Source organism: Pan paniscus, chromosome 11 (assembly GCF_029289425.2).
Source record: "Pan paniscus chromosome 11, NHGRI_mPanPan1-v2.0_pri, whole genome shotgun sequence".
Lineage (NCBI taxonomy): Eukaryota > Metazoa > Chordata > Mammalia > Primates > Hominidae > Pan > Pan paniscus.
The window spans coordinates 65,159,859-65,172,768 of NC_073260.2; positions in this window are offsets into that span (position 1 = coordinate 65,159,859).

The following is a 12,910-nucleotide window of genomic DNA, read 5'->3' on the forward strand; positions in this document are numbered from 1 at the left end:
TTCCATTCCATTGCATTCCATTTCATTCCATTCCATTCCATTCCATTCCATTCTGGTTGATTCCATTCCATTCCATTCAATTCCATTCCATTCCTTTCCATTCCATTCCATTCGGTTTGATTCCCTTCCATTCCTTTCCATTCCATTCCATACCATTCCATTCGGGTTGATAACATTCCATTCCATTCAATTCCATTCCATTCCATTCCATTCCATTCCATTCGGGTTGATTCCATTCCATTCCATTCCATTCCATTCCATTCCCTTTCATTCCATTCCATTCGTGTTGATTGCATTCCGTTCCATTCCATTCCATTCCATTCCATTCCATTCCATTCCATTCCATTCGGGTTGATTCCATTCCATTCCATTCCATTCCATTCCATTCCATTCTGGTTGATTCCATTCCATTCCATTCCATTCCGTTCCATTCGGTTTTATTCCATTCCATTCCACTCCATTCCATTGCATTCGGGTTGATTCCATTCCATTGCATTCCATTCCATTCCATTTGGGTTGATTGCATTCCATTCCAATCCATTCCATTCCATTCCATTGCATTCCATTCCATTCCATTCCATTCCATTCCATTCCATTCGGGTTGATTCCATTCCATTCCATTCCATTCCATTCCATTCCATTCCATTCCATTCGGTTTGATTCCATTTAATTCCATTCCATCCCATTCCATTCCATTCCATTCGGGATCATTCCATTCCATTCCATTTCATTCGGGATGATTCCATTCCATTCCATTCCGTTCAATTCAATTCCATTCCATTCCATTCCTTTCGGGTTGATTCCATTCCATTCCATTGCATTCCATTTCATTCCATTCCATTCCATTCCATTCCATTCTGGTTGATTCCATTCCATTCCATTCAATTCCATTCCATTCCTTTCCATTCCATTCCATTCGGTTTGATTCCCTTCCATTCCTTTCCATTCCATTCCATACCATTCCATTCGGGTTGATAACATTCCATTCCATTCCATTCCATTCCATTCCATTCCATTCCATTCCATTCCATTCGGGTTGATTCCATTCCATTCCATTCCATTCCATTCCATTCCCTTTCATTCCATTCCATTCGTGTTGATTGCATTCCGTTCCATTCCATTCCATTCCATTCCATTCCATTCCATTCCATTCCTTTCCGTTCCTTTCCATTCCATTCCATTTCATTCGGGTTGATTCCATTCCATTTCATTCCATTCCTTTTCATTCCATTCCATTCCATTCTATTCCATTCCATTCCATGCCATTCGGGATGATTCCATTCCATTCCATTCCATTCCATTCCATTCCATTCCATTCCATTCGGGTTGATTCCATTCCATTCCATTCCATTCTATTCCATGCAATTCCATTCCATTCCATTCGGGTTGATTCCATTCCATTCCATTCCCTTCCATTCCATTCCATTCCGTTCCATTCCATTCCATTCGGGTTGATTCCATTCCGTTCCATTCCATTCCATTCCATTCCATTCGGGTTTATTCCATTCCATTTCATTCCATTACATTTCATTCCATTCCATTCCATGCCATTCGGGATGATTCCATTCCATTCCATTCCATTCCATTCCATTCCATTCCATTCCATTCGGGTTGATTCCATTCCATTCCATTCCATTCTATTCCATGCCATTCCATTCCATTCCATTCGGCTTGATTCCATTCCATTCCATTCCATTCCGTTCCCTTCCATTCCATTCCATTCCGTTCCTTTCCATTCCATTCGGGTTGATTCCATTCCGTTCCATTCCATTCCATTCCATTCCATTCGGGTTGATTCCATTCCATTTCATTCCATTACATTTCATTCCATTCCATTCCATTCCATTCCATGCCATTCGGGATGATTCCATTCCATTCCATTCCATTCCATTCTCCTTTACTCCATTCCATTCCATTCCATTCCATTCCATTCCATTCCATTCGGGTTGATTGCATTCCATTCCAATCCACTCCATTCCATTCCGTTTGGTTGGATTCCATTCCATTCCATCCCAATCCATTCCATTCCATTCCATTCCATTCCATTCCATTCCATTCCATTCCATTCCATTCCATTCGGGTTGATTCCATTCCATTCCATTCCATTCCATTCCCTTTCATTCCATTCCATTCGTGTTGATTGCATTCCGTTCCATTCCATTCCATTCCATTCCATTCCATTCCATTCCATTCCATTCAGGTTGATTCCATTCCATTCCATTCCATTCCATTCCATTCCATTCCATTCCATTCTGGTTGATTCCATTCCATTCCATTCCATTCCGTTCCATTCGGTTTGATTCCATTCCATTCCACTCCATTCCATTGCATTCGGGTTGATTCCATTCCATTGCATTCCATTCCATTCCATTTGGGTTGATTGCATTCCATTCCAATCCATTCCATTCCATTCCATTCCATTCCATTCCATTCCATTCCATTCGGGTTGATTCCATTGCATTCCATTCCATTCCATTCCATTGCATTCCATTCGGGTTGATTCCATTCTATTCCATTCTGTTCCAATCCATTCCTTTCCATTCCATTCGGGTTGATTCCATTCCATTCCATTCCATTCCATTCCATTCCATTCCATTCGGTTTGATTCCATTTAATTCCATTCCATCCCATTCCATTCCATTCCATTCGGGATCATTCCATTCCATTCCATTTCATTCGGGATGATTCCATTCCATTCCATTCCGTTCAATTCAATTCCATTCCATTCCATTCCTTTCGGGTTGATTCCATTCCATTCCATTGCATTCCATTTCATTCCATTCCATTCCATTCCATTCCATTCTGGTTGATTCCATTCCATTCCATTCAATTCCATTCCATTCCTTTCCATTCCATTCCATTCGGTTTGATTCCCTTCCATTCCTTTCCATTCCATTCCATACCATTCCATTCGGGTTGATAACATTCCATTCCATTCCATTCCATTCCATTCCATTCCATTCGGGTTGATTCCATTCCATTCCATTCCATTCCATTCCATTCCCTTTCATTCCATTCCATTCGTGTTGATTGCATTCCGTTCCATTCCATTCCATTCCATTCCATTCCATTCCATTCGGGTTGATTCCATTCCATTCCATTCCATTCCATTCCATTCCATTCCATTCTGGTTGATTCCATTCCATTCCATTCCATTCCGTTCCATTCGGTTTGATTCCATTCCATTCCACTCCATTCCATTGCATTCGGGTTGATTCCATTCCATTGCATTCCATTCCATTCCATTTGGGTTGATTGCATTCCATTCCAATCCATTCCATTCCATTCCATTCCATTCCATTCCATTCCATTCCATTCGGGTTGATTCCATTGCATTCCATTCCATTCCATTCCATTGCATTCCATTCGGGTTGATTCCATTCTATTCCATTCTGTTCCTATCCATTCCTTTCCATTCCATTCGGGTTGATTCCATTCCATTCCATTCCATTCCATTCCATTCCATTCCATTCGGTTTGATTCCATTTAATTCCATTCCATCCCATTCCATTCCATTCCATTCGGGATCATTCCATTCCATTCCATTTCATTCGGGATGATTCCATTCCATTCCATTCCGTTCAATTCAATTCCATTCCATTCCATTCCTTTCGGGTTGATTGCATTCCATTCCATTGCATTCCATTTCATTCCATTCCTTTCCATTCCATTCCATTCGGTTTGATTCCCTTCCATTCCATTCCATTCCATTCCATACCATTCCATTCAGGTTGATAACATTCTATTCCATTCCATTCCATTCCATTCCATTCCATTCCATTCGGGTTGATTCCATTCCATTCAATTCCATTCCGTTTGACTCCATTCCATTCCAATTCATTCCGGTTGATTCCATTCCATTCCATTCCATTCCTTTCCATTCCATTTAGGTTGATTCCATTCCATTCCATTCCATTCCATTCCTTTCCATTCCGGTTGATTCCATTCCATTCCATTACATTGCATTCCATTCGGGTTGACTCCATTCCTTTCCATTCCACTCCATTCGGGTTTATTCCATTCCATTCCATTCCATTCCATTCCACTCCATTCCATTCCATTCGCGTTGATTCCATTCCATTCCATTCCATTCTATTCCATTCGGGTTGATTCCATTCCGTTCCATTCCATTCCATTCCATTCCATTCGTGTTGAGTCCATTGCATTCCATTCCGTTCCATTCCATTCCATGCCATTCGGGATGATTCCATTCCATTCCATTCCGTTGCATTCGGGTTGATTCCTTTCCATTTCATTCCATTCCATTGCATTCCATTCCATTCCATTCGGGTTGATTCCATTCCATTCCATTCCATTGCATTCCATTCCGTTTGATTCCATTCCATTCCATTCCATTCCGTTCCATTCGGGTTGATTCCATTCCGTTCCATTCCATTCCATTCCATTCCATTCGTGTTGACTCCATTGCATTCCATTCCGTTCCATTCCATTCCATGCCATTTGGGATGATTCCATTCCATTCCATTCCTTTCCAATCCATTCGGGTTGATTCCATTCCATTTCATTCCATTCCATTGCATTCCATCCCATTCCATTCGGGTTGATTCCATTCCATTCCATTCCATTGCATTCCATTCCGTTTGATTCCATTCCATTCCATTCCGTTCCAATCCATTCGGGTTGATTCCATTCCGTTCCATTCCATTCCACTCCATTCCTTTCCATTCCATTCGGATTGATTCCATTCCATTTCATTCCATTCCATTCCAATCCATTCGGGTAGATTTCATTCCATTCCATTACATTCCATGCCATTCGGGATGATTCCATTCCATTCCATTCCAATCCATTCCATTCGAGTGGATTCCATTCCATTCCATAACATTATATTCCATTCGATTTCATTCCATTCCATTCCATTCGGGTTGGTTCCATTCCATTCCTTTTCATTCCATTCCATTCCATTCCATTCGTGTTGATTCCATTCCATTCCATTCCATTCCTTTACATTACATTACATTCCCATTGATTCCATTCCATTCCATTGCATTCCATTTCATTCCATTCCGGTTGATTCCATTCCATTCCATTCCATTCCATTCCATTCCATTTCATTCCATTCCATTCCATTTCTTTCCATTCCATTCCATTCCATTCCATTCCATTCCATTCCATTTCATTCCATTCCATTCCATTTCATTCCATTCCATTCCATTCCATTCCATTCCATTCTGGTTGATTCCATTCCATTCCATTGAATTCCATTCCATTCCATTCCGGTTGTTTCCATTCCATTCCATTCCATTCCATTCCAATCCATTCTGGTTGATTCCATTCCATTCCATTACATTACATTCCTTTCAATTCCATTCCATTCGGGTTGATTCTCCTCCACTCCATTTCATTCCATTCCATAGCATTCCATTCAGGTTGATAACATTCCATTCCATTCCGTACAATTCCATTCCATTTCATTCCATTCCATTCCATTCCATTCCATTCCATTCGGGTTGATTCCATTCCATTCAATGCCATTCGGTTTGACTCCAATAAATTCCATTCCATTCTGGTTGATGCCATTCCATTCCATTCCATTCCTTTCCATTCCATTTAGGCTGATTCCATTCCATTCCATTCCAATCCATTCCATTCCATTCCCTTCCATTCCATTATATTTGTGTTGACTGCATTCCATTCCAATCCATTCCATTCCATTCCATTCCATTCCGGTTGATTCCATTTCATTCCATTCCATTCCATTCCATTCCATTCGGGTTGATTAAATTGCATTCCATTCCATTCCATTCCATTCCATTCCATTCCATTCCATTCCATTCACGTTGATTCCATTCCATTTCAATCCATTCCGTTCCATTCCATTCGGGTTGATTCCATTCCATTCCATTCCATTCCATTCCATTCCATTCCATTCCATTCCATTCGGGTTGACTCTATTCCATTCAATTCCATCCCATTCCATTCCATCCCATTCCATTCCATTCCATTCGCGTGGATTCCATTCCATTTCATTCAATTCCATTACATTCGAGTTGATAGTTTCCATTCCTTTCCTTTCCATTCCGTTCCATTCCATTCCATTCGTGTTGATTCTTTTCCATTCCATTCCTTTCCATTCCATTGCATTCCATTCCATTACATTCCAATCGGGTTGATACCATTCCGTTCCATTCCATTCCATTCCATTCCATTCCGGTTGATTCCATGCCATTCCATTTCATTGCATTCCATTCCATTCCATTCCATTCCATTCCATTCCATTCGGGTTGACTTCTTTGCATTCCCTTCCATCCCATTCCATTCTATTCCATTCGAGTTGATTCCATTCCATTCCATTCCTTTCCATTCCATTCGGGTTGATTCTGTTCCTTTCCATTCCATTCCATTCGAGATGATACCATTCCAATCCATTCCATTCCGTTCCATTCCATTCCTTTCGGGTTGATTCCATTCCATTCCATTCCATTCCATTCCATACCATTCCATTCCTTTCTTGTTGATTCCATTCCATTCCGTTTCATTCCATTCGTGTTGATTGCATTCCATTCCATTCCATTCCATTGCAGTCGGTCTGATATCGTTCCATTCCGTTCCATTCGATTCCATTCCATTCGGGTTGGTTCCATTCCATTCCTATCCATTCCATTCCATTCCATTCCATTCCATTCCGTTCGGGTTGATTCCATTCCGTTCCATTCCATTCCATTCCATTCCATTCCATTCCATTCCATTCCATTCCATTCGGGTTGATTCCATTCCATTTCTTTCCTTTCCATTGTATTCGGGTTGATTCTCTTCCATTCCATTCCATTCCATTCCATTCCATTCCATTCCATTCGGGTTGATTCCATTCCATTCCATTCTATTCCATTCCATTGCATTCCATTCCATTCGGGTCGATTCCATTCCATTCCATGCCATTCCATTCCATTCCGGTCCATTCCATTCCATTCGAGTTGATTCCATTCCGTTGCATTCCATTCCATTCCATTTCATTCGGGTTGATTCCATTCCATTTCATTCCATTCCATTTCATTCCATTCCATTCCATTCTATTCCATTCCATTCCATGCCATTCGGGATGATTCCGTTCCATTCCATTCCATTCCATTCCATTCCATTCCATTCGGGTTGATTCCATTCCATTCCATTCCATTCTATTCCATGCCATTCCATTCCATTCCATTCGGGTTGATTCCATTCCATTCCATTCCATTCCATTCCATTCCATTCCATTCCATTCCATTCCGTTGCATTCCATTCCATTCGGGTTGATTCCATTCCGTTCCATTCCATTCCATTCCATTCCATTCGGGTTGATTCAATTCCATTTCATTCCATTACATTTCATTCCATTCCATTCCATTCCATTCCATGCCATTCGGGATGATTCCATTCCATTCCATTCGGGTTGATTCCATTCCATTCCTTTTCATTCCATTCCATTCCATTCCATTCGTTTTGATTCCATTCCATTCCATTCCATTACATTACATTACATTCGGGTTGATTCCATTCCATTCCATTGCATTCCATTCCATTCCATTCCATTGCATTCCATTCCGTTTGATTCCATTCCATTCCATTCCATTCCAATCCATTCGGGTTGATTCCATTCCGTTCCATTCCATTCCATTCCATTCCTTTCCATTCCATTCGGATTGATTCCATTCCATTTCATTCCATTCCATTCCAATCCATTCGGGTAGATTTCATTCCATTCCATTACATTCCATGCCTTTCGGGATGATTCCATTCCATTCCATTCCAATCCATTCCATTCGAGTGGATTCCATTCCATTCCATTCCATTATATTCCATTCGATTTCATTCCATTCCATTCCATTCGGGTTGGTTCCATTCCATTCCTTTTCATTCCATTCCATTCCATTCCATTCGTGTTGATTCCATTCCATTCCATTCCATTACATTACATTACATTCCCGTTGATTCCATTCCATTCCATTGCATTCCATTTCATTCCATTCCGGTTGATTCCATTCCATTCCATTCCATTGCATTCCATTCCATTCCATTCGGGTTGATTCCATTCCATTCCATTCCATTCCATTCCATTCCATTCTGGTTGATTCCATTCCATTCCATTCCATTCCGTTCCATTCGGTTTGATTCCATTCCATTCCACTCCATTCCATTGCATTCGGGTTGATTCCATTCCATTGCATTCCATTCCATTCCATTTGCGTTGAGTGCATTCCATTCCAATCCATTCCATTCCATTCCATTCCATTCCATTCGGGTTGACTCCATTCCATTCAATTCCATGCCATTCCATTCCATTCCATTCCATTCCATTCCATTCCATTCCATTGCATTCCATTCGGGTTGACTCCATTCCATTCAATTCCATGCCATTCCATTCCATCCCATTCCATTCCATTCCATTCGCTTGGATTCCATTCCATTTCATTCAATTCCATTACATTCGAGTTGATACTTTCCATTCCATTCCTTTCCATTCCATTCTTTCCATTACATTCGAGTTGATTCTTTTCCATTCCATTCCTTTCCATTCCATTGCATTCCATTCCATTCCATTCCAATCGGGTTGATACCATTCCGTTCCATTCCATTCCATTCCATTCCATTCCATTCTGGTTGATTCCATGCCATTCCGTTTCATTGCATTCCATTCCATTCCATTCCATTCCATTCCATTCGGGTTGACTTCTTTGCATTCCCTTCCATCCCATTCCATTCTATTCCATTCGGTTTGATTCCATTCCATTCCATTCCATTCCATTCCATTCGGGTTGATTCTGTTCCTTTCCATTCCATTCCATTCGAGATGATACCATTCCAATCCATTCCATTCCGTTCCATTCCATTCCTTTCGGGTTGATTCCATTCCATTCCATTCCATTCCATTCCATTCCATACCATTCCATTCCTTTCTTGTTGATTCCTTTCCATTCCGTTTCATTCCATTCGTGTTGATTGCATTCCATTGCATTCCATTCCATTGCAGTCGGTCTGATATCGTTCCATTCCGTTCCATTCCATTCCATTCCATTCGGGTTGGTTCCATTCCATTCCTATCCATTCCATTCCATTCCATTCCATTCCATTCCATTCCATTCCATTCCTTTCGGGTTGATTCCATTCCGTTCCATTCCATTCCATTCCATTCCATTCCATTCCATTCCATTCGGGTTGATTCCATTCCATTTCTTTCCTTTCCATTGTATTCGGGTTGATTCTCTTCCATTCCATTCCATTCCATTCCATTCCATTCCATTCCATTCCATTCCATTCGGGTTGATTCCATTCCATTCCATTCCATTCTATTCCATTCCATTGCATTCCATTCCATTCGGGTTGATTCCATTCCATTCCATGCCATTCCATTCCATTCTGTTCCATTCCATTCCATTCGGGTTGATTCCATTCCGTTCCATTCCATTCCATTCCATTTCATTCGGGTTGATTCCATTCCATTTAATTCTTTCCATTTCATTCCAGTCCATTCCATTCTATTCCATTCCATTCCATGCCATTCGGGATGATTCCATTCCATTCCATTCCATTCCATTCCATTCCATTCCATTCCATTCGGGTTGATTCCATTCCATTCCATTCCATTCTATTCCATGCCATTCCATTCCATTCCATTCGAGTTGATTCCATTCCATTCCATTCCATTCCATTCCATTCCATTCCATTCCATTCCATTCCATTCCATTCCGTTCCATTCCATTCCATTCGGGTTGATTCTATTCCGTTCCATTCCATTCCATTCCATTCCATTCGGGTTGATTCCATTCCATTTCATTACATTACATTTCATTCCATTCCATTCCATGCCATTCGGGATGATTCCATTCCATTCCATTCCATTCCATTCCATTCCATTCCATTCCATTCGGGTTGATTCCATTCCATTCCATTCCATTCTATTCCATGCCATTCCATTCCATTCCATTCGGGTTGATTCCATTCCATTCCATTCCATTCCATTCCATTCCATTCCATGCCATTCCATTCCGTTCCTTTCCATTCCATTCGGGTTGATTCCATTCCGTTCCATTCCATTCCATTCCATTCCATTCGGGTTGATTCCATTCCATTTCATTCCATTACATTTCATTCCATTCCATTCCATTCCATTCCATGCCATTCGGGATGATTCTATTCCATTCCATTCCATTCCATTCTCCTTTACTCCATTCCATTCCATTCCATTCCATTCCATTCCATTCCATTCCATTCCATTCCATTCCTTTCGGGTTGATTGCATTCCATTCCAATCCACTCCATTCCATTCCGTTTGGTTGGATTCCATTCCATTCCATCCCAATCCATTCCATTCCATTCCATTCCATTCCATTCCATTCCATTCCATTCGGGTTGATTCCATTCCATTCCATTCCATTCCATTCCATTCCCTTTCATTCCATTCCATTCGTGTTGATTGCATTCCGTTCCATTCCATTCCATTCCATTCCATTCCATTCCATTCCATTCGGGTTGATTCCATTCCATTCCATTCCATTCCATTCCATTCTGGTTGATTCCATTCCATTCCATTCCATTCCGTTCCATTCGGTTTGATTCCATTCCATTCCACTCCATTCCATTGCATTCGGGTTGATTCCATTCCATTGCATTCCATTCCATTCCATTTGGGTTGATTGCATTCCATTCCAATCCATTCCATTCCATTCCATTCCATTCCATTCCATTCCATTCGGGTTGATTCCATTGCATTCCATTCCATTCCATTCCATTGCATTCCATTCGGGTTGATTCCATTCTATTCCATTCTGTTCCAATCCATTCCTTTCCATTCCATTCGGGTTGATTCCATTCCATTCCATTCCATTCCATTCCATTCCATTCCATTCGGGTTGACTCCATTCCATTCAATTCCATCCCATTCCATTCCATCCCATTCCATTCCATTCCATTCGCGTGGATTCCATTCCATTTCATTCAATTCCATTACATTCGAGTTGATACTTTCCATTCCATTCCTTTCCATTCCATTCCATTACATTACATTCGAGTTGATTCTTTTCCATTCCATTCCTTTCCATTCCATGCCATTCCATTCCATTCCATTCCAATCCGGTTGATACCATTCCGTTCCACTCCATTCCATTCCATTCCATTCCGGTTGATTCCATGCCATTCCATTTCATTGCATGCCATTCCATTCCATTCCATTCCATTCCATTCCATTCCATTCCATTCGGGTTGATTCCATTCCATTCCATTCCATTCCATTCCATTCCATTCTGGTTGATTCCATTCCATTCCATTCCATTCCGTTCCATTCGGTTTGATTCCATTCCATTCCACTCCATTCCATTGCATTCGGGTTGATTCCATTCCATTGCATTCCATTCCATTCCATTTGGGTTGATTGCATTCCATTCCAATCCATTCCATTCCATTCCATTCCATTCCGTTCCATTCCATTCCATTCCATTCGGGTTGATTCCATTGCATTCCATTCCATTCCATTCCATTGCATTCCATTCGGGTTGAATCCATTCTATTCCATTCTGTTCCAATCCATTCCTTTCCATTCCATTCGGGTTGATTCCATTCCATTCCATTCCATTCCATTCCATTCCATTCCATTCCATTCGGTTTGATTCCATTTAATTCCATTCCATCCCATTCCATTCCATTCCATTCAGGATCATTCCATTCCATTCCATTTCTTTCGGGATGATTCCATTCCATTCCATTCCGTTCAATTCAATTCCATTCCATTCCATTCCTTTCGGGTTGATTCCATTCCATTACATTGCGTTCCATTTCATTCCATTCCATTCCATTCCTTTCCATTCCATTCCATTCGGTTTGATTCCCTTCCATTCCATTCCATTCCATTCCATAACATTCCATTCGGGTTGATAACATTCCATTCCATTCCATTCCATTCCATTCCATTCGGGTTGATAACATTCCATTCCATTCCATTCCATTCCATTCCATTCCATTCGGGTTGATTCCATTCCATTCAATTCCATTCCGTTTGACTCCATTCCATTCCAATTCATTCCGGTTGATTCCATTCCATTCCATTCCATTCCTTTCCATTCCATTTAGGTTGAATCCATTCCATTCCATTCCATTCCATTCCTTTCCATTCCGGTTGATTCCATTCCATTCCATTACATTGCATTCCATTCGGATTGACTCCATTCCATTCCATTCCACTCCATTCGGGTTTATTCCATTCCATTCCATTCCATTCCACTCCATTCCATTCCATTCGCGTTGATTCCATTCCATTCCATTCCATTCTATTCCATTCGGGTTGATTCCATTCCGTTCCATTCCATTCCATTCCATTCCATTCGTGTTGAGTCCATTGCATTCCATTCCTTTCCAATCCATTCCATGCCATTCGGGATTATTCCATTCCATTCCATTCCGTTCCATTCGGGTTGATTCCTTTCCATTTCATTCCATTCCATTGCATTCCATTCCATTCCATTCGGGTTGATTCCATTCCATTCCATTCCATTGCATTCCATTCCGTTTGATTCCATTCCATTCCATTCCATTCCGTTCCATTCGGGTTGATTCCATTCCGTTCCATTCCATTCCATTCCATTCCTTTCGTGTTGACTCCATTGCATTCCATTCCGTTCCATTCCATTCCATGCCATTTGGGATGATTCCATTCCATTCCATTCCTTTCCAATCCATTCGGGTTGATTACATTCCATTTCATTCCATTCCATTGCATTCCATCCCATTCCATTCGGGTTGATTCCATTCCATTCCATTCCATTCGGGTTGATTCCATTCCATTCCATTCCATTCTATTCCATGCCATTCCATTCCATTCCATTCGGGTTGATTCCATTCCATTCCATTCCATTCCATTCCATTCCATTCCATTCCGTTGCATTCCATTCCATTCGGGTTGATTCCATTCCGTTCCATTCCA